Here is a 21,573-nt window from a genome sequence, read left to right as displayed (position 1 = left end):
TGGATCAAAAAACAGCCACACTGAAGTGGGTTTGAAAGACCACGGCACACTCTTGCCATAAACCCCTTCCTCACACAATACTGTATAATTGGGAATGAACCCCCAGCTCATTTGTCCCTGAGGGACAAAGGGTTTGGATTCTACATCTAGTACTCCAATATATTTGAGACTTTCAGTAAGAGGGAGTTTCAAAACACCCACCTCAGAAATCTAACTGGGCTTATGTACCTGAGATCCAGGGGATAATAACAAAGAAGCAATTATTAATAGGCATACTAGCACTGCCATGGCTATCTCCCAAGGGCTGGACTCAGTGCAGAAGATCACTGGGCTCAGGCACGATCACTCATATGCCAGTCTTTCCCTGAATAGAACTTTATCTGCATACTTTACAAGTTGCTGCCTAGGGCCAGGCTTCTAATTAGACAGCTCTAGGGGCTGGCCTGCATCTTCCCAAGGAACATCAGTGGATACACCTTTCCTGCCTTCTCTGCCCAGCCTGGTTCAAGTCACTAGTACTTACTTGAGCAGGTACACACATCTGCACACCAGATTTTATGTCTGCCAAACAAGGTATGGGTCCCCATATCAACTGACTCTGATAGTTATTTAAAGGGCTTCCATTCATACGTCCTATAGGACAACAGCAAGCAAAGTAGCAATTCTTAACTGGTTATCCCACCAGGGCTCAGTGAAGATGGAACAGACAAAATAGCCTATCTGTCTTTCTCTGAAAGGGATTTATCAAAAAACCCAAAAGAACTTTTTGGCCAATCCAATAAAATTAAAAAAAAATGAGAGGGAAGTTAAAACCAGCACCACAGAAATACAAAGGATCAAAAGGGATTATCATGATAATTATATGCCAATAAAATGAATAACCTAGAAGAAATGGATGAATTCCTAGAAACTTACAGTCGCCCAAGACCAAATCAGAATGAAAGACAAAATATGAACTCACCAAATGCCAGTAATTGGTGAAATGAAACTGAATCAGTAATTTAAAAACTCCAGCAAACAAAAGTCCAGAATCAGAAGGCTTCATAGGTGAATTTTATCAAACATTAAAAAGGAATTAAGCCTATCTTTTAAAAACTCTTCCAGACTCATTTTTCTAGGCCAGAATTGCCCTGATACAAAAGCCAGACAAAGACACTTCAAGAAAGGAAAATTATGGGTCAATATCCCTGATGAATACAGATGCAAAAAAAACCTCAACAAAATGTTGGGAAATCAAATCCAGTAAGACATTAAGAGGATCAGAGAATACAATCATTTATGATTTACCTCAGCAACATAAGAATGGCTTAGTATCCTCAAATTAGTTGTTGTGATATACCACATGATCATCTTAATAGATGTTGAAAAAGCTTCTGATAAATTTAATATCCATTTATTGAAAAAACTCTCAAAGTGAGTATATTGGAAACATACTTCAACATTATACTGTCACCTTATACCCATCAGAAAGGCTATTATTAAAAAAATATTAACAAGTATTGACAAGGATGTAGAATGATGGAAACCCTCATACACTGTTGGTACAAATGTAAATTGGTGTGACCACTATGGAAACAGTATGGAGTTAACTAAAAAATTAAAAATAGAACTTATCATATGGTCCAGCAATTCCAGTCTGAGTATTTTTCCAAAGAAAATGAAAACAGAATTTGAAAAGATGTATGCATCCCTACATACATGGAGAAGGGAATGGCAAACCGCTTTAGTATTCTTGCCTTGAGAACCCCATGAACAGTATGAAAAGGCAAAAAGATAGGATACTGAGAGATGAACTCCCCAGGTCAGTAGGTGCCCAATATGCTACTGGAGATCAGTGGAGAAATAATTCCACAGAGAATGAAGAGACAGAACCAAAGCAAAAACAACACCCGCATGTGGACGTGACGGGTGATGGAAGTAAATTCTAATGCTGTAAAGAGCAATATTGTATTGCAATGTTAGGTCCATGAATCAAGGCAAACCGGAGGTGATCAAACAGGAGATGGCAAGAGTGAACATTGACATTTTAGAAATCAGTGAACTAAAATGGACGAGAATGGCTGAATTTAACTCAGATGACCATTATATCTACTACTGTGGACAAGGATTCCTTAAAAGAAATGGAGTAGCCCTCATAGTCAAAAAAGAGTCTGAAATGCAGAACTTGGATGCAATCTCAAAAATGACAGAATGATCTCTGTTCGTTTCCAAGGCAAACAATTCAATATACAGTAATCCAAGTCTATGCCCCAATCAGTAATGCTGAAGAAGTTGAAATTGACCAGTTCTATGAAGACCTACAAGACCTTCTAGAACTTACATCCAAAAAAGATGTCCTTTTCATTACAGGGGACTGGAATGTGGAAGTAGGAAGTCAGTAATTACCTGGAGTAACAGGCAAATTTGGCTTTGGAGTACAGAAAGAAGCAGGGCAAAGGTTAATAGAGTTCAGTCAAGAGAATGCACTGGTCATAGCAAGCACCCTCTTCCAACAACACAAGAGAAGAACCAGATGGTCAATACCGAAATCAGACTGATTATATTCTTTGCAGCCAAAGATGGAGAAGCTCTATATAGTCAGCAAAAACAGGACTGAGAGCTGACTGTGGCTCAGATCATAAACTCCTTATTGACAAATTTAGACTTAAATTGAAGAAAGTAGGGAAAACCACTAGACCATTCAGGTATGACCTAAATCAAATCCCTTATGATTATACAGTGGAAGTGAGAAATAGATTCAAGGGATTAGATCTGATGGACAGAGTGCCTGATGAACTATGGATGCAGGTCTGTGACATTGTACAGGAGGCAGTAATCAAGACCATCCCCAAGAAAAATAAATGCAAAAGGAAAAATGGCTGTCTGAGGAGGCCTTACAAATAGCTGTGAAAAGAAGGGAAGCAATAGGCAAAGGAGAAAAGGAAAGATATACCCGTTTAAATGCAGAGTTCCAAAGAATAGCAAGGAAATATAAGAAAGACTTCCTCAGTGATCAATGCAAAGAAATAGAGGAAAACAATAAAATGGGAAAGACTAGAGATCTCTTCAAGAATATTAGATACCAAGGGAACATTTCATGCAAAGATGGGCTCAACAAACAACAGAAGGATTATGGATCAAACAGCAGCAGAAGACATTAAGCTGAGGTGGCAAGAATTCACAGAAGAACTATATAAAAAAGATCTTCATGACTCATATAATCATGATGGTGTGATCACTCACCTAGAGCCACACATTCTGGAATGCGAAGTCAAGTGGGCCTTAGGAAGCATCACTATGAACAAAGTTAGTGGAGGTGATGGAATTCCACTTAAACTATTTCAAATCCTAAAAGATGATGCTGTAAAAGTGCTGCACTCAATATGCTAGCAAATTTGGAAAACTCAGCAGTGGCCACAGGACTGGAAAAGGTCAGTTTTCATTCCAGTCCCTAAGAAAGGCAATGCCAAAAAATGCTCAAACTACCACACAATGGCACTCATCTCACACGCTAGCAAAGTAATGCTTAAAATTCTCCAAACCAGGTTTCAATAGTACATGAACCGTGAACTTCCAAATGTTCAAGCTGGATTTAGAAAAGGCAGAGGAACCAGAGATCAAATTGCCAACATCCATTTGCTCAACAAAAAAGCAAGATAGTTCCAGAAAAACATCTATTTCTGCCTTATTGACTATGCCAAAGCCTTTGACTGTGTGGATCACAATAAACTGTGGAAAATTCTGAAAGAGATGGGCATACCAGACCACCTGACCTGCCTCTTGAGAAACCTGTATGCCGGTCAGGAAGCAACAGTTAGAACTGGACATGAAATCACAGACTGGTTCCAAATAGGAAAAGCAGTATGTCAAGGCTGTATATTGTCACTCTGCTTATTTAACTTATATGCAGAGTACATCATGCAAAATACTGGGCTGGTTGAAGCACAGGCTGGAGTCAATATTGCCAGGAGAAATATCAATAACCTCAGACATGCAAATGACACCACACTTATGGTAGAAAGTGAAGAAGAACTAAAGTGCCTCTTGATGAAAGTGAAAGAGGAGAGTGAAAAAGTTGGCTTAAAGCTCAACATTCAGAAAACTAAGATCATGGCATCTGGTCCCATTATTTTGTGGCAAATAGATGGGTAAACAGTGGAAACAGTGACAGATTTTATTTTGGGGGGCTCCAAAATCACTGCAGATGGACTCTATCCATGAAATTAGAAGATGCTTGCTCCTTGGAAGAAAAGTTATGACAAAATTAGACAGCATATTACAAAGCAAAGACATTACTTTGCCAAGAAAGGTCCATCTAGTGAAAGCTATGGTTTTTCCAACAGTCATGTATGGATGTGAGAGTTGAACTATAAAGAAAGCTGAGTACCGAAGAACTGATGCTTTTGAACTGTGGGGTTGGAGAAGCCTCTTAAGAGTCCCTTGGACTGCAAGGAGATCCAACCCATCCATCCTAAAGAAAATCAGTCTTGAATATTCATTGGAAGGCATGATGTTGAAGCTGAAACTCCAATACTTTGGCCACCTGATGTGAAGAACTGACTCATTTGAAAAAACCCTGATGCTGGGAAAGATTGAAGGCGGGAGGAGAAGGGGACAACAGAGGATGAAATAGTTGGATGGCAGCACTGACTCAATGGAGATGAGCTTGGGTAAACTCTGGGAGTTGGTGATGGACATGGAGGCCTGGAGTGTTTCAATCCATGGGGTTGCAAAGAGTCAGACATGACTGAGCAATTGAACTGAACTGATGCATCCCTATGTTATTTGTAACATAATCACAATAGCCAATATATTCAAGCAACCTACATGCCCATCAATAGACGAATAGATAAAAAAGATGCAGACATACATATATGTACAATGGCTATTACTTGGCCATATAAAATGTAATTTCATGATTTGTGGTAACATGGATGAACCTGGAGGGTATTTTGCTAAGTGGAGTAAGTCAGATGGAGAAAGTAAAATACCATATGATTTTACTTATATGTGGTGCTAGTGGTAAAGACCCTGCCTGTTAATGCAAGAGACATAAGACACGGGTTCGATCCCTGGGTTGGGAAGGTCCCCTGGAGAAGATCATGACAACCCACTCCAGTATTCTTGCCTGGAGAATCCCATGGACAGAGGAGCCTGGTGTCGCAAAGATTTGGACATGACTGAAGTGACTCAGCATACACAAGGACAGAAAAATTATTTTTCGACTTCCTTGGTGGAATGTAAAAAGAGAAAACAACAAATGAACAAAACAAAACAGAAACAGAGTCACTGATACTGAGAACAAACAAATGGTTGCCAGATGGGGAGGGGATGGAGGAAGAGAGAAATAAATTGAGGGAAAGTGAAGAGTTACAAACTTCCAGTTACAAAATAAATGAGTCATGAAAAAGAAATATCATGGGGGAATTAGTCAATAATAATGTCACATCTTTGTATGGTGACAGACGGTTACTAGACTTATATTGTGATTATTTTGTACTGTATAGAAATATCTAATCAATATGTTGTGCACCAGTAACTAAAATAATGTTGCAGGTCCATCATACTTCAAGAGACCAAATAAACTACCTCATAGGAAAAAAAGAGATCAGAGTTGTGGAGGGGTAGTTGGGTGAGGGGAGGGGGCATTAGATGACAGTCATCAAAAGGTACAAGCATCCTTTTGAGATAAGTACTAGAGATGTAATGTATAACATGATTTATATAGTCAATGCTATATGTTATATATGAAAATTGTTAGAGTAAATCCCAAGAGCTTCATCAAAAAGAAAAAAATTTTCCTTTTCTCTTATTTTCTATTTTATGATAGAGGCTCACTAAACTTACTGTGGTATCATTTCATAAGGTATGTAAGTCAAATCATTATGCTGCAAGCCTTGAACTTTATATAGTGCTTCATGTCCATTATATTGCAATAATACTGTAAGGAAAGAAATTAATAAACATAAAATATTTTAAGACAATAAAATATATGATTATGCTGTAAGATTAAGCACACATACAAAATCTCTGGTAGATATAGAAAAAATAAAGACAAAGCAAGCAAAGCACACCATTAACGAAAATCATTACAAAGGAAAATGGTAATCCCTCAAATTACAAGGGAAGAGAATAAGAGAGAAATAAGGGAACAACAGAAAAATGAAACAAACAGATAATAGTAACAAAATGGCAATAATAAATCAATATCTATCAAAACAAACAGATAATAGTAACAAAATGGCAATAGTAAATCAATACCTATCAATATTTAAATGTGAATGGATTAAATTCTTCAAAAACATAGTGTATATGTGTTGCTTACAAAGACTTACTTTAGCTTTAAAGACACACAAAGTCTTAAAGGAATGGAAAAAGATGCTTCATGCAAATTTTTAAAAAGCAGGGGTAGTCATACTTCAATTGGACAAAATAAGCTAAGTCAAAGACTATAACAAGAGACAAAGAAGGTCATTGTAATAAAGGGGCCAGGTCATCAAGAGGATGCATTTGGCCCTCTGTATTTACAGGTTTCACATCTACAGACATGGAGTGCTGACTGCTTTCATTGAATTATGCCATTTTGTTAGGGGATGTCAGCTAGTGGCAATGAGAAACCAGAAATTGCCTTGAGATGCATGAAAATAAAATCACAACATATAAAAACTTATGGGACATGGGAAAAGCAGGGCTAAGAGGGGAGTTTATAGTAATAAATGTCTACATTAAGATAAAAGGTCTCAAATAAACAACCTAATTTTATATTTTAAGGACTAGAGAAAGAAACTACGTCCAAAGTGAGTAGAAGGAAGGAAATAACAAAGATCCAAGTAGAATTAAATGAAATATAACTGAAATATAAATTAAAGGAAATACAAACTAAAAAGACAATAGATCACTGAACCTAAAAGTTGTTTTTTGAAAGATAAAGTAGATATAAACCTTTAGCTTGGTTTACCAAAAAATGACAAAAAATAAAATTATAAGTGAAAAAGACCTTACAACTGACAATATGCAAATACAAAGGAGTATAAAAGACTGAGCAATTATATGCCCCCAAATTGGACAACCTAGATAAAATTAAGATTTGTAGAAACATACAGCCTCCCAAGACTGATTCATGAAGAAGCAAATATGAATAGCTCAAATAATAGTAAGATGACTAAATCAGTAATCAAAAACTTCCATTCAAATAAAAATCCATGACCAGATGGCTTTACTGATGAGTTCTACCAAAAATCTAAAGAAAAACGAATCCTTTACAAGCTCCTTCAAAAAACTGAAGAAGAGGGAACACTCCCAAATTCATTTTACTAGTCCAGTGTTACTCTGATATGAAAGCTAGACAAGGATACTACGAGAAAGGAAAATTATAGTTCAATATCATTGATGAACATAGATGCAAAAATCCTCAACAAAATGTCAACAAAATGAATGTAACAGAATAGTAAAAAGATCAGGTAACATGGTCAAGTAGGATATATTCCAGGGATGAAAGAATAGTGTAACATTTGTGAATCAATATGATACACCACATTAACAAAATGAAAGATAAAAATCAGATAATCACCTTGATAGATGCAGAAAAATCATCTGACAAAATTTTTTTTCCATTTATTTTTATTAGTTGGAGGCTAATTACTTTACAATATTGTAGTGGTTTTTGTCATACATTGACATGAATCAGCCATGGAGTTACATGTATTCCCCATCCCGATCCCCCCTCCCACCTCCCTCTCCACCCGATTCCTCTGGGTCTTCCCAGTGCACCAGGCCCGAGCACTTGTCTCATGCATCCAACCTGGGCTGGTGATCTGTTTCACTCTAGATAATATACATGTTTCAATGCTGTTCTCTCAAAACATCCCACCCTCGCCTTCTCCCACAGATTCCAAAATTCTGTTCTGTACATCTGTGTCTCTTTCTCTTTTGTATATAGGGTTATCATTACCATCTTTCTAAATTCCATATATATGCGTTAGTATACTGTATTGGTCTTTATCTTTCTGGCTTACTTCACTCTGTATAATGGGCTCCAGTTTCATCCATCTCATTAGAACTGATTCAAATGAATTCTTTTTAATGGCTGAGTAATATTCCATGGTGTATATGTACCACAGCTTCCTTATCCATTCATCTGCTGATGGGCATCTAGGTTGCTTCCATGTCCTGGCTATTATAAACAGTGCTGCGATGAACATTGGGGTGCACGTGTCTCTTTCAGATCTGGTTTCCTCAGTGTGTATGCCTAGAAGTGGGATTGCTGGGTCATATGGCAGTTCTAATTCCAGTTTTTTAAGAAATCTCCACACTGTTCTCCATAGCGTCTGTACTAGTTTGCATCCCCACCAACAGTGTAAGAGGGTTCCCTTTTCTCCACACCCTCTCCAGCATTTATTGCTTGTAGACTTTTGGATAGCAGCCATCCTGACTGGCGTGTAATGGTACCTCATTGTGGTTTTGATTTGCATTTCTCTGATAATGAGCGATGTTGAGCATCTTTTCATGTGTTTGTTAGCCATCTGTATGTCTTCATTGGAGAAATGTCTGTTTAGTTCTTTGGCCCATTTTTTGATTGGGTCATTTATTTTTCTGGAATTGAGCTTCAGGAGTTGCTTGTATATTTTTGAGATTAATCCTTTGTCTGTTGCTTCATTTGCTATTATTTTCCCCCAATCTGAGGGCTGTCTTTTCACCTTGCTTATAGTTTCCTTTGTTGTGCAAAGGCTTTTAAGTTTCATTAGCACCCATTTGTTTATTTTTGCTTTTATTTCCAATATTCTGGGAGGTGGGTCATAGAGGATCCTGCTGTGATTTATGTCGGAGAGTGTTTTGCCTATGTTCTCCTCTAGGAGTTTTATAGTTTCTGGTCTTACATTTAGATCTTTAATCCATTTTGAGTTTATTTTTGTGTATGGTGTTAGACAGTGTTCTAGTTTCATTCTTTTACAAAATTTAAGATAACTTTATGACATTCAAATGGACTACAGGTACATAAAAAGGTGCTTTTAACATCACTAATTATCATGCTCAGTTGCTCAGTCATGTCTAACTCTGTGACCCCCATGGACTGTAGCCGACCAGGCTCCTCTGTCATGGGATTTTCCAGGAGAGAATACTGGAGTGGGTATTATCACTATGGTAATACCAATTCATTACCATTGAGCCACCTCACTAATTATCAGGGAAATGCAAATCAAAACCACAATGAGATATCAACTGACACCTGTTAGCATGATTATTATTGAAAATGCAAGAGGTAACTGGAGAACATGTAAGGAAAAAACTGTTGTAGCCCTATGGAAAACAATATGGAGGTCCCTCAAAAATATAACAATAGAACTGCCATAACAAAAGAACTACTACAGCAATCCTAATTCTGGGTACATATATAAAGTAAACAAAATCACTATCTAGAAGAGATACACACCAAGGTATGTAAACTACCTAAATGTCCATTGATGGGTAAATGGATAAAGACAAGGTGTTATATATATAATGGAGTAATGAATTCAAAGTGTTAGTCACTCAGTTGTGTCTGACTCTTTGTGACCCATGGACGTAGCCTGTCATGATCCTCTGTTCATGGAATTGTCCAGGCAAGAATATTGGAGTGGGTAGTCATTCCACTCTCTGGAGATCTTCCTGACCCAGGGATCATATCCGGTCTCCTGCATTGCAGGTGGATTCGCTACCCTCTGAGCCACCAGGGAAGCTCTATGGAGTAATATTTAGCCTTATAAAAGAAGACAATCCTAATCTGCAATTTTGACATAGATAAATATGGAGAGCATTGTCTTAAGTCAAATAAGCAAGACAAAGAAAGAAATACTGCATGTTATAAGTTATCCATGGAACCTAAAAACAGAAAGAAAAAAAAACCTAAAAAGCCAAACCAGAAAAACCTTATGAAAACAGAGAAAAGAAATGGCTGCTTGGAGTTGAGAGTGGGGGAAATAGGGAGAGGCTGGTAAAAGGGTATAATCTTTCAGTTATAAGATGAATAAAGTCTGAGGAACTAATGTGATTATACTTGATAACACTGTACTGTATAAGTGAAATCTGTTAAGAAAGTAGAACTTAAATATTCTCACCAGAAACACACCCCCAAAATAAAAACACATTAAAAAAAAAGCCATGTGAGATGGCGGTTGTGTTAACTGACTAGCTGTGGAGGGAATCTTTCAAGTGCATACATATATCAAATTATCACGGTGTGCATTTTAAATTCTTAATTTTTGGGGGGTTACAGCATTGATACCGCCAAAAAAGCTGAAAGAAAAAAGAATGAGAAACTTTTATTAGTGTTTGAATCTGTGTGTAACCTCCACGGGGTTGATGTTGGGAGATATTTGCAAATATGTGGGGGAATACTGCTAATTACAATAAAAGGAGGGTCTCCTTGTGGTCTGGTGTGCTCAGTTGTTCAACAATGGTGGTAAGTCTCATACAGTGAAGAACTGTCCTGACCAAAAGACTAACACAGTAGGGGGCTAAGAAACACAGTAGGGGGTCTCTTATTTGAAACTAAATAAGAAATTAAGAAAATAACCAAGAGGTGGTTAAATTCATAACTAAAACTTGTTATCAGATACTTCTACTTTGTCAGATCATGCTCAATTAAGTTCAGTTGTTCAGTCATGTCCGACTCTTTGCAGCCCCATGGACTGCAGCATGCCAGGCTTCTGTTTCTATCACCAACTCCCTGAGCTTGCTCAAACTCATGTCCATCAAGTTGGTGATGCCATCCAACCATCTTATCCTCTGTTGTCCCCTTTTCTCCCAGCCTTCAATCTTTCCCAGCACCAGGGTCTTTTCCAGTGAGTCAGTTCTTCGTATCAGGTGGCCAAAGTATTGGAACTTCAGCTTCAGTATCAGTCTTTCCAATGAATATTCAGGATTGATTTCCTTTAGGATTGACTGGTTGGATCTCCTTGCAGTCCAAGGGACTCTCAAGAGTCTTCTCCATCCCCACAGTACAAAAGCATCAATTCATTGGTGCTCAGCTTTCTTATAGTCCAACACTCACATCCATACATGACTAGAGGAAAAACCATAGCTTTGAGATGGACCTTTGTTGACTAAGTAATGTCTCTGCTTTTTAATATGCTGTCTAGGTTGGTCATAGGTTTTCTTCCAAGGAGGAACCGTCTTTTAATTTCATGGCTACAGTCACCATCTGCAGTGATTTTTGAGCCCAAGAAAATAAAGTCTGTCACTGTTTCCATTGTTCCCCCAGCTATTTGCCATGAAGTGATGGGACCAGATGCTATGATCTTGGTTTTGTGAATGCTGAGTTTTAATGTTGAGTTCAGCTTTTTCACTCTCCTCTTTGACTTAACAGGCTCTTTAGTTTCTCTTCACTTTCTTCCCTAGGGTGGTGGTATCATCTGTGTATCTTAGGTTATTGATATTTCTCCAGCAATCTTGATTCCAGCTTGTGCTTCATCCAGCCCAGTGTTTTGCATAATGTACACTGCATACAAGTTAAATAAGCAGGGTGACAATATACAGTTTTGATGAACTCCTTTCCCAACTTGGTACCAGTCCATTGTTCTATGTCTGGTTCTAACAGTTGCTTCTTAACCTGCATACAGATTTCTCAGGAGGCAGGTCAGGGAGTCTGATGTTCCCATCTCTTTCAGAAATTTCCACAGTTTGTTGTGATCCACACAGTCAAAGGCTTTGGCATAATCAATTAAGCAGAAATAGATGTTTTTCTGGAATTCTGTTGCTTTTTCTATGAGCCAATGGATGTTGGCAATTTGATCTCTGGCTCCTCTGCCTTTTCTAAATTCAGCTTGAACATCTGGAAGTTCATGGTTCACGTACTGCTGAAGTGTGGCTTGGAGAAATTTGAGCATTACTTTGCTAATGTGGGAGATGAGTGCCATTGTGTGGTAGTTTGAGCATTTTTTGGCATTGCGCTTCTTTCTGATTGGAATGCAAACCGATCTTTTCCAGTCCTGTGGCCACTGCTGAGTTTTCCAAATTTGCTGGCATATTGAGTATAGCACTTTCCACAGCATCAACTTTTAGAATTTGAGACAATTCAATTGGAATTCCATTACCTCCACTAGCTTTGTTCATAGTGATGCTTCCTAAGGCCCACTTGACTTTGCATTCCAGGATGTCTGGCTCTTAGGTGAGTGATCACAGCATTGTGATTATCTGGGTCATGAAGATCTTTTTTGTATAGTTCTTCTGTGTATTCTTGCCAACTCTTCTTAATATCTTCAGCTTCAGTTAGATCCACACCATTTCTGTCATTTATTGAGCCCATCTTTCCATTAAATGTTCCCTTGGTATCTAATTTTCTTGAAGAGATCTCTAGTCTTTCCCATTCTATTGCTTTCCTCTATTTCTTTGCACTGATCACTGTGGAAAGCTTTCTTATCTCTCCTTGCTATTCTTTGGAACTCTACATTCAGATCGTTATATCTTTCCTTTTTTCCTTTGCCTTTAACTTCTCTTTACTCAGCTATTTTAAGGCTTCCTCAGACAACCATTTTGACTTTTTTGCATTTCTTTTTCTTGGGGATGGTCTTCATCACTGTCTCTTGTACAGTGTCATGAACCTCCCTCCATATTTCTTCAGGCACTCTATCAAATCTAATCCCTTGGATCTATTTGTCACTTCCACTGTATAATCATAAGGGATTTGATTTAGGTCGTATCTGAATGGTCTAGTGGTATTCCCTACTTTCTTCAATTTAAGTCTGAATTTGGCAATAAGGAGGTCATGATCTGAGCCACAGTCAGCTCCTGGTCTTGTTTTTTGCTGACTATATAGAACTTCTCCATCTTTGACTGCAAAGAATATAATCCATCTGATTTTGGTGTTGACCATCTGGCTATGTCCATGTGTAGAATCGTCTCTTGTGTTGCTGGAAGAGGGTGTTTGCTATGATCAGTGTGTTCTCTGGCAAAATTCTGTTAGCCTTTGCCTTGCTTCATTCCATACTCCAAGGTCAAATTTGCCTGTTACTCCAGGTATCTCTTGACTTCCTATTTTTCCATTCCAGTCCTCTATAATGAAAAGGACATTTTTGGGGGGTGTTAGTTCTAGAAGGTCTTGTAGGTCTTCATAAAACCATTCAGCTTCTACATAATTACTGGTTGGGGCATAGACTTGGATGACTGTGATATTGAATGGTTTGCCTTGGAAATGAACAGAGATCATTCTGTCGTTTTTGAGACTGCATCCAAGTACTACATTCGTACTCTTTTGTTGACTTTGAGGTCTACTCCATTTCTTTAAAGGATCTTTGCCCACAGTAGTAGATATAATAATGGTCATCTGAATTAAATTCACCCATTACAGTCCATTTTAATTCACTGATTCCTAAAATGTTGATGTGGCTCAGAAAGGGCATCATTTAAGTAGCCATATGTATATTAAACAAAAAATTATTTTTAACACTTCTAAGTCTACAAACAGAAATTATTGGAATAATATGGTTAATAATTTATGCTATGAATTACATCAGCTGATTCTGAGTTTTATATTTATAGTCACTTAATGAAAAGGAATATATTTTCTAACTTTTGATTCATGTATGTAGAAATACCATGTTACTAGTTGTTAAATATTTTGAAGATCAACCTGATAGGAAATATTTTTCAGAAAAGTCAGACTCCATTAATTTAATGACAACTCAATTTAAGAAAAAAGCACTTTATCTGCTTGAGAGGTTATTTTCCCTTTGAGAGTAAAGGCATGATTAATTCAGATTCATTTTATCTTTTCAAAGCTCTGCCACTATTCCTGAGAAGTCAGCACCCATTTGACAGGAAGTCATATTTTCAAATCAACTGGAAAAGTCTTATATTTGTCACTAGTTGTTTGTATAAGCTTTTTTGAAAATAAACTGGTAAACTTATTCTTTTTTGTTCTGTGTCAAATCTTAGAAAATACCACATAAGCAATGTAGAATTAAATAAATTGAAAGCATAACATATTTCAGAGTGACTGAAAGTTTCTAAAAGACAAACTGTCCCTTTTTAAATTTTCTTGGAATATTTTTAGAAACTATCCTAATGGCCTTTCATTTTCTCAGACCAGAAGAAGTAATAACTGAAAGAGCAGTTCCTATGACAAGTATTATTATTTTTCTCACTTTACTATTTTAGGAAAAAGGATATTTAAATACAGTATTGAAGGAAAACTTAGGTTAGAAACTGTTTCCAAGATAGATTATACTTTCAGATTTTACTACAAAATATATAATTTTTATATAATCTTGCTTTATATCAACATAATATTTCAGCCCATCAGAAATGCAGTAGAACATATATTTTAAGAGACAATGGAAGACACTAGAACCTCTACTGTATTGCCAAAATAATAGAATTGTACATCAATGAGTAGTACCTAAAATTTCTCAACTTTCTAAAAAGGTTAAAATGTATATATACAGGATAGAACTTTGCTAATAAAAAATACTTCATTGTCTGCATAGTTATGAAGTTTCTGTTTTAAATATTTTAATATAGCACAAGCCTGATACAAGTGAAGGTAAAGATTTGAAGTCTACATCTGTTCAGTTGTTTGCAAGTTTTAGTAGCAAATTATAAATCTAGAAACATTAAAACAGTTTCACATTATCTTATTAATTTTAATGAATTAATATTCGAATAGCTGTGGAGATTTGTGAGTATACATCTCATTTAATATTCATCTTTTTAAAGCCATAATAAATATGACTTTCCACTTCGTGTGCACTGTAAGCACGTAACATGCAGCTGTAATTACATTGTGAATCACGAATGGCAGCAGCTCCACCAGTTGACAAAAAAGGCCTGGAACTTTCAAGTATAACTTCAGATCATTAGTGAACTCCTTAATGTCCCCAAAGGAAAGAAGGTGGAGTTGTCCCTACCCCTTTCTCTACATGTCATTTTCTTTTGGCGCAACTTCTTTTCCTCTCAAGATAGCCTTGATAATTTCAGCCCATATTCCTTTTTTAATAGATTTTTTTTTAATGTAGTTTTTTTAATAGATGAAAAAACAAGCAAATAGATTTGGTGCCTTGGATACAATATGGAAATAATAAACACTTTGTTGTCTCCTAAATCCCATGGCATTTTCCCCAGAGAGGTACATATTGGCTAAACTCTAATTTGTGCCATTACTTGCAGATTTCTTAAATTTGCACTGTAGTTTCAAATTGGTATTGGGGGTTTAGTTACTAAGCCGCGTCCAACTCTTAGAGGACTCCAGGCTCCTCTATACATGGAATTCTCCATGCAAGAATTAAATTTATGTTTACTATCCAAAACAAATGGACAACTGCCATGCACTGTTAAACTATCACTGCATTATGCCACAGTTAACTTCATTTCAATGTAAGAAAAACACCAATCTTCTCCTTTATTTATAACATTGTATTCTGTCTGGTTAATTAATTCATTCTTCATAAAAGCTTGGATATGATACTGCCTGGAAGTCAGAGAATAAATGTAAGAATCTTTCACAGTACCTTTCCATTCTGGGTTCACATTCTGTTCTGCTATATAGTCGCAAGTCCTAGCAGGTTCTAGAGTAATGCATCTCAACCTTAGTACGTTGGCTGCGTATTGGACTGTCCTGGGGATCTTTATATACTACTGATTTTTGAGACCATCTCCAGAAACTCTGATTTAATTGGTCTGGGATATGACCAGGGGATTAGGATTAACTTAAGGTCATGGTATATAATAACAGAAACCCATGCCCAGAACTGTTTTGCTTTAAAAAAGAAAGAAAGAAACTAAACAACACAAAAACTTATCACTTCTCCCTTAGGTAAAAAAAAATTTTTTTCATCTGTTTACATTAACTGAGGATTTTCCAAGATGAGACAAAAAGTTCTGTTTCATAATAATGGTCTTATTTTGTAGTTAATCTATTTTAGGGCACCCTATTTCTGAAATTCTGGATTAAAATTATGAATGCTGATGTTTTCTCTCTTGGAAGTTCTTTATGTCTTCATTAGTTTCATCAGCCTAAATTCTTTACTGATTGGTCAAAATGAGACTGAGTAGTTTACATTTTACTTTCTCAAAGGAATATGTGATGCAAACTGTCATTTCTCTAGAAGCTAGTTATTTTATGTCATTTTGAAAAATATTTTAACTGCACAAATATAATCATACTCAACAAATAAAAAAAGAAAACCCCAAAACTCCTTCCATAACTTCAGGATTTTTTGAGTCTAAAATAAATTTATAAGATTTAAAATCATAAATTTACAATAAAGACAAATACATATGAAACTAAATATATGTGGTATCTAAAGTATGGCACAAATGAACCTATCTACAAAACACAAACAGACTCAGAGATACAGAGAACAGATTTGCGGTTGCCAAAGGGCAGGAGGATGTGGAGAGGGATGTACTGGGAGCTTGGAGTTGGTAGATGCAAATTAATGCATTTATCATGGTAAACAACAAGACCCTAATGGATAGCACAGGGGACTATATTCAATATCCTGTGGTAACAGACTAACTGGATCACTTTTCTGTACAGTAGAGATTGGCACAACATTGTAGATCAACTATACCTCAATTAAAAAAAATAAAATAATGGCTATCAACAGTGGAGGGCTTTTAGACAGTAATATGAGTAATGTAGGATGAGTATCCAATCTTTAACTTATATATAGAAAAACTGTTTATAGTCTGTTCCTATTTGCAATTGTCATGACAGGTGTTACAAGTGTTCTTGGGTGGAAGTGAACTTGACTTAACAGAGAAATTTTAGTTTTCAAATCATTTTTATGTGAACACTGAGGAAATTTTCATTAAGACACTGCTGAGACTATAGACTGCATTTCTTCCATGCATCTATAATTAACATTTTAAAGTTATCTTATTTAATGAGCACTTCCCTGTTTATTTCTCTTTTGTATCAGTATTGGTGTATCATGGTGCTTTCTGATAATGTTATGCATGGAGGCATCGTATGCAAGAGGCATGAAATGCTCTTGTGGATATTATCTTTCCTGATGGATCGACTGTCCTTAGGATCAAGCAGCCAATAAGTATATGCCCGCGTATCAGGCAATGAGAAAAGATGCAGTTATCACGTCGGTTTCCTTATGCTATGCACTGCAGAACTCCAGACAGGACCCTTCACAGAAATGACTATATGGAAAGATGCTTCCTGCGGTTGTGCAGTGTGACATCTCTGATTTCAAAGCTCTCATTGCTCTCCTAACTTGGAAGCATCTAGGAGGTAAACCCAGGTGGATGATTCTCCATGATGAGGTAGGTTAAAAGTCCCCTAAGGGGCTACAAGCTAAGGATTATGTGGTTATACCTTGCAAATTATATCATCTATATTCTGGCAAACGGATCACTGCTTCATTAATACACTCTATCATTGGTAATTTAGAAAATCAAAGATTTAAAATAAACTGGCTTAAAAAATAAGGTGCTTCTTGCTCCCTTCTCTAGTCTTCATCTTGGGATCTATATACATAGTAAGAGGTAGGACTCTGCTTACAGACTGAACTCTCCATCCACTTACTCAAATAGCCCAGTTACATGAAAGAAGTAGAACGTGAAGTGTGGCAGATTTGTATCATTCAACCTGCAAGAGGCAGGACAGAATGAGAACAGTGGATTGGCAAAAAAAAGCCCCAAACACCATGTCTGGGTTCTGAGAAGGGGTTTGAGGGCATTGGCTGTGCTTGAGTACAGGAGGTAGAAGTGGATTGAAAACAGGGCATGTCCCTCCAAGGCAGTGATTCTGAACACTGTGACCTAAACTGCTAATGCTGCAGTGTCCACTTTTTTATTTTCTATAGTTTCCTTTTTCTATTGACATTGTCCACCCTCTCCCCTACTTTGCTCATCTTTTTCTCTATTTTCATTGACATTTTTTCCTAACAGTTCAAATCCTAGTCGGCTAATCCAATATCTAGATCATCTAGGGATCTGCATCTTCTTCTGCTACCACTCGTATATGAAAGCTAATAAAGAGAAACCTCACTTAAAACAGTCAGGAGGTCAGAAAAGGGAATTCTTATGCCTCACTACTCCCAGTCAACTACAGACCCAACAGGAAGAGATGTACCTCTGCATTTCTAACAGAAAGAAGGCTACTACTTTCTTACCCATCAAGAGGAAGAACTTTTCCTAATCCAGCAACAGCCCCGCCAATAAGAGGCTGTCACAATTTAGCCAGTGAAAAGTCAATACACTTTGAACTCAGTTTCCTCCAGTGGACTCTTTGTAACAGCCCCTTCACCTCTTCAAAAGGACATTTCTCTCCCTTGTTTTCTGGACTTGCCTGCAGTTTGCCATAGAGTGCAAGCCCTGAATTGTAATCCTTTGTTCGTTCTGAATAAAGTGTTTTGCTAGTAAAATAACTGATTGTTTCTATTATTTTAGGTCAACATTTGATTATTAGTCATAATTTCTTAACCTTCCTTTCTTAAATTATGTCCCACTTTTTTATTGTATGAATGAAGTAGATATTATTTCCCTCCACAGAGGATTGGTCCTTTTGTCAGGCAGGTAAAGTGAGAAGCTCATTGTCTCAACTCAGTAATTAATAAGCTGGGTTGAGGTTGATGTTACATTGCAGTTTATTAGATTCACTCAACCTCTGATTTCAAGTGGCTTATGGGCATGGCCTATTCTGTGTTTACTGCATGCTCCTTTTCTGTGACTTGATCTCCTAAACCCTTTGGAGTTCATTATGGGACTGTGAATTTGAACTCTGCTTTCCGGTCTTGACCCCTCCTTGAGGGTGGTCCTAGGGTTTTTTGGTTAAGAGTTTAATAGGTCTCTATCTCCTCTAATCTGAAAGTTCTTCTTTTCAGAGGTTGTGAAAGTAACTCGTTTGTCTTCCATCCTACATAGGTTTAAAATTTGGCAAATATGTTCAGGAGCAATCTTCTTGTGTGTTTGTTGTAGGCTTCTCTATTCTGTGGCTGATTCCTGACCTCTGTGAGATTGTCAGAGGTTTCATTTTGCTTGTTTAGGCCAACTAGCCAACTATTTAGCTCTTGTACTGCCACAGATCTCAGCAAATGTCTCATGGGGAAAATGGCCATATGTTCAGACTCTTTGTCCAACCTGACATGTCAGTCCATATGGTTGTCAAAACCTCAGCTGATTTCTCTTCCCCTAATAGAGTCCTCTGCCTATGGCAAGATTGATCCTCAGACAACTCTTAGACTCATAAAATACTTCCAGAGAAGCAAGTAGTTGGCAGTATTAGCTTCACTGGGGAATCTCCCCCTACTGGAATTTTACCTCATCAAGACTTCTTTAATTCCATAGCTCTTTTATTTATTTAGAAATATAGCTTTTGTAATTATCATTTTATTCCCAGGTATTGCCATTGAGAATGATGATGCCACAACTTATATGCTAATATATCTTACTATATCTTATATATTCTAGAAAAAGAAATCACCACTGCTGTTATGGTCAGAAATATATAAGCTTGACCTGTTTATTCTTGCATTTCTCAGCGTTCTATGGCTACTTTCTCTTTTTTTTTTTTTTTTTTTTTTTGTGCTCAAAACCAGGTCCTATTGCATCCCTCCATACTGAGGGGATATCCCTATATTCCTCATCTGTTAATTCTAACTTTGTTGCTGATGATCAAACAAGATTGCCGCTCTTCCAGTATTGAACTAAGATAGTAGTGCTGTATCTCACATATGGAACAGGTCCAGAGCATATAATTTTTCAAGTAATATTCAGATTGTCTGGGATAAAAGGTGTAATGAACACAAAGTATAACCTGCAGCCACTGCACAAACACAGAATTGTCCTCAGACCTTTATACACCTTGCCAACCTCTGTATGCTAGGGTGCATATCCACCATCGCCCATAAGGGTACACCACTCACCATGATTATAGAATAAGATAAAGTGACCACACTATCTCCCAGAGACAGAGTAAGTTTTCCATTACCTCTCTTAATTCCAAGCTCCTTAATCTTCATTTTTTATTCCAAGATGGACCACAATTTTCTAGGATAATTCACAGTGAATACACATATTGCCCAATGCCCTAACAATGTCATACAGTGGTCAGACCTTAAAACCCTTGCACATTTCTGAAGTCTTTAAAGAAATTAAATAGCACCATTTATTAGACATTGACAGTCAAATCTGAATTTGGCTGTGCTGAATTCCTTCACTTCCTTCTTGGTTTTTCTTAATCAAAAGCTGAAAAACTTCAGTGTCAAGTACCAAAGCCATCTTATTACCTGTTTCAATATTTTAAGTCTGTGCTATCAATTCTGGGATATCAAGGGAACATTTCATGCAAATATGGGCACAATAAAGAACAGAAACGGTAAGGACCTAACAGAAGAAGAGATTAAGAAGAGGTGGCAAGAATACACAGAATAACTGTAGTTTATAACAGCTAATAACTGTTAACAACCTGGATAACCATGATGGCATGATCACTTACCTAAAGCCAGATATCATGGAGTGTAAAGTCAAGTGGCACTTAGGAAGCATTACTACGAACAAAGCTAGTGGAGGTGATGGAATTTCAGCTGAGCTATTTCAAATCCTAAAAGATGATGTTGTTAAAGTGCTGCACTCAGTATGTCAGCAAATTTGGAAAACTCAACATTGGCCACAGGACTGGAAAAGGTCCGTTTTCATTCCAATCCCAAAGAAAGGCAATCCCAAAGAATGCTCAAACTACCGCACAATTGCCCTCATTCCACACGCAAAGAGTCAGACACAACTGAGCAACTAAGCACTCAGCATGTGCTGGCAAGGTAACGCTGGACATCCATCAAGCCAGGCTGTAGCAGGACGTGAACCGAGAACTTCCAGATGTACAAGCCGGATTTAGAAACTGCAGAGGATCCAGAGATCAAATTGCCAATACCCATTTGATCACAAGAAAACAAAGGGAATTCCAGAAAAACATTTATTTCTGCTCCACTGATTAACAAAAGCCTTTGACTATGTGGATCACAACAAACTATGGAAAATTCTTAAAGAGATGGGAACACCACACCACTTTACCTTCCTTCTGAGAAACCTGTATGCAGGTCAACAAGCAACAGTTAGAACCGGATGTGGAGCAAGGGATGGGTTCAAAACTGGGAAAGGAATACATCAAGGCTGTATATTGTCACCCTGCTTATTTAACTTACATGCAGGGTACGTCATGTGAAATGTCATGCTGGATGTGTCACACGCTGGAATCAAGATTGCTGGGAGAAATATCAACAACCTCAGGTATGCAGATGATATTACTCTCATAGCAGAAAGTGAAGAGAAACTAAAGAGCCTCTTGATGAAGGTGAAAGAGGAAAGTGAAAAAGCTGGCTTAAAACTCAATATTCAAAAAACTAAGATCATGGCATCCAGTACCATTACTTCATGGCAAATAGATTGGGAAACAATGGAAACAGTGACAGACTATTTTCTTGGACTCCAAAATCACTGTGGACAGTGACTGCAGCCATGAAATTAGACGACGCTAGCTCCTTGGAAGAAAAGTTATGACAAACCTAGACAGTGTATTAAAAAGCAGAGACATTACTTTGCAAACAAAAGTCCTTCTAGTTAAAGCTATGTTTTTTCCAGTAGTCATGTACAGATGTGAGAGTTGGA

At 37.2% G+C, this 21,573-nt stretch overlaps 1 protein-coding gene across 3 annotated transcripts in view; it reads right to left on the bottom strand.

The window, feature by feature from the left end:
• RNF180 (ring finger protein 180) overlaps positions 1-21,573 on the bottom strand; it is a 264,764-nt gene that overhangs the window by 23,729 nt on the left and 219,462 nt on the right. The gene's annotated exons all lie outside the window — the stretch shown is intronic.

Source organism: Muntiacus reevesi, chromosome 14, assembly GCF_963930625.1.
Source record: "Muntiacus reevesi chromosome 14, mMunRee1.1, whole genome shotgun sequence".
Lineage (NCBI taxonomy): Eukaryota > Metazoa > Chordata > Mammalia > Artiodactyla > Cervidae > Muntiacus > Muntiacus reevesi.
The sequence above is the reverse complement of the archived record's forward strand: the minus strand, read 5'-3'. Positions and strand labels throughout refer to the sequence as shown.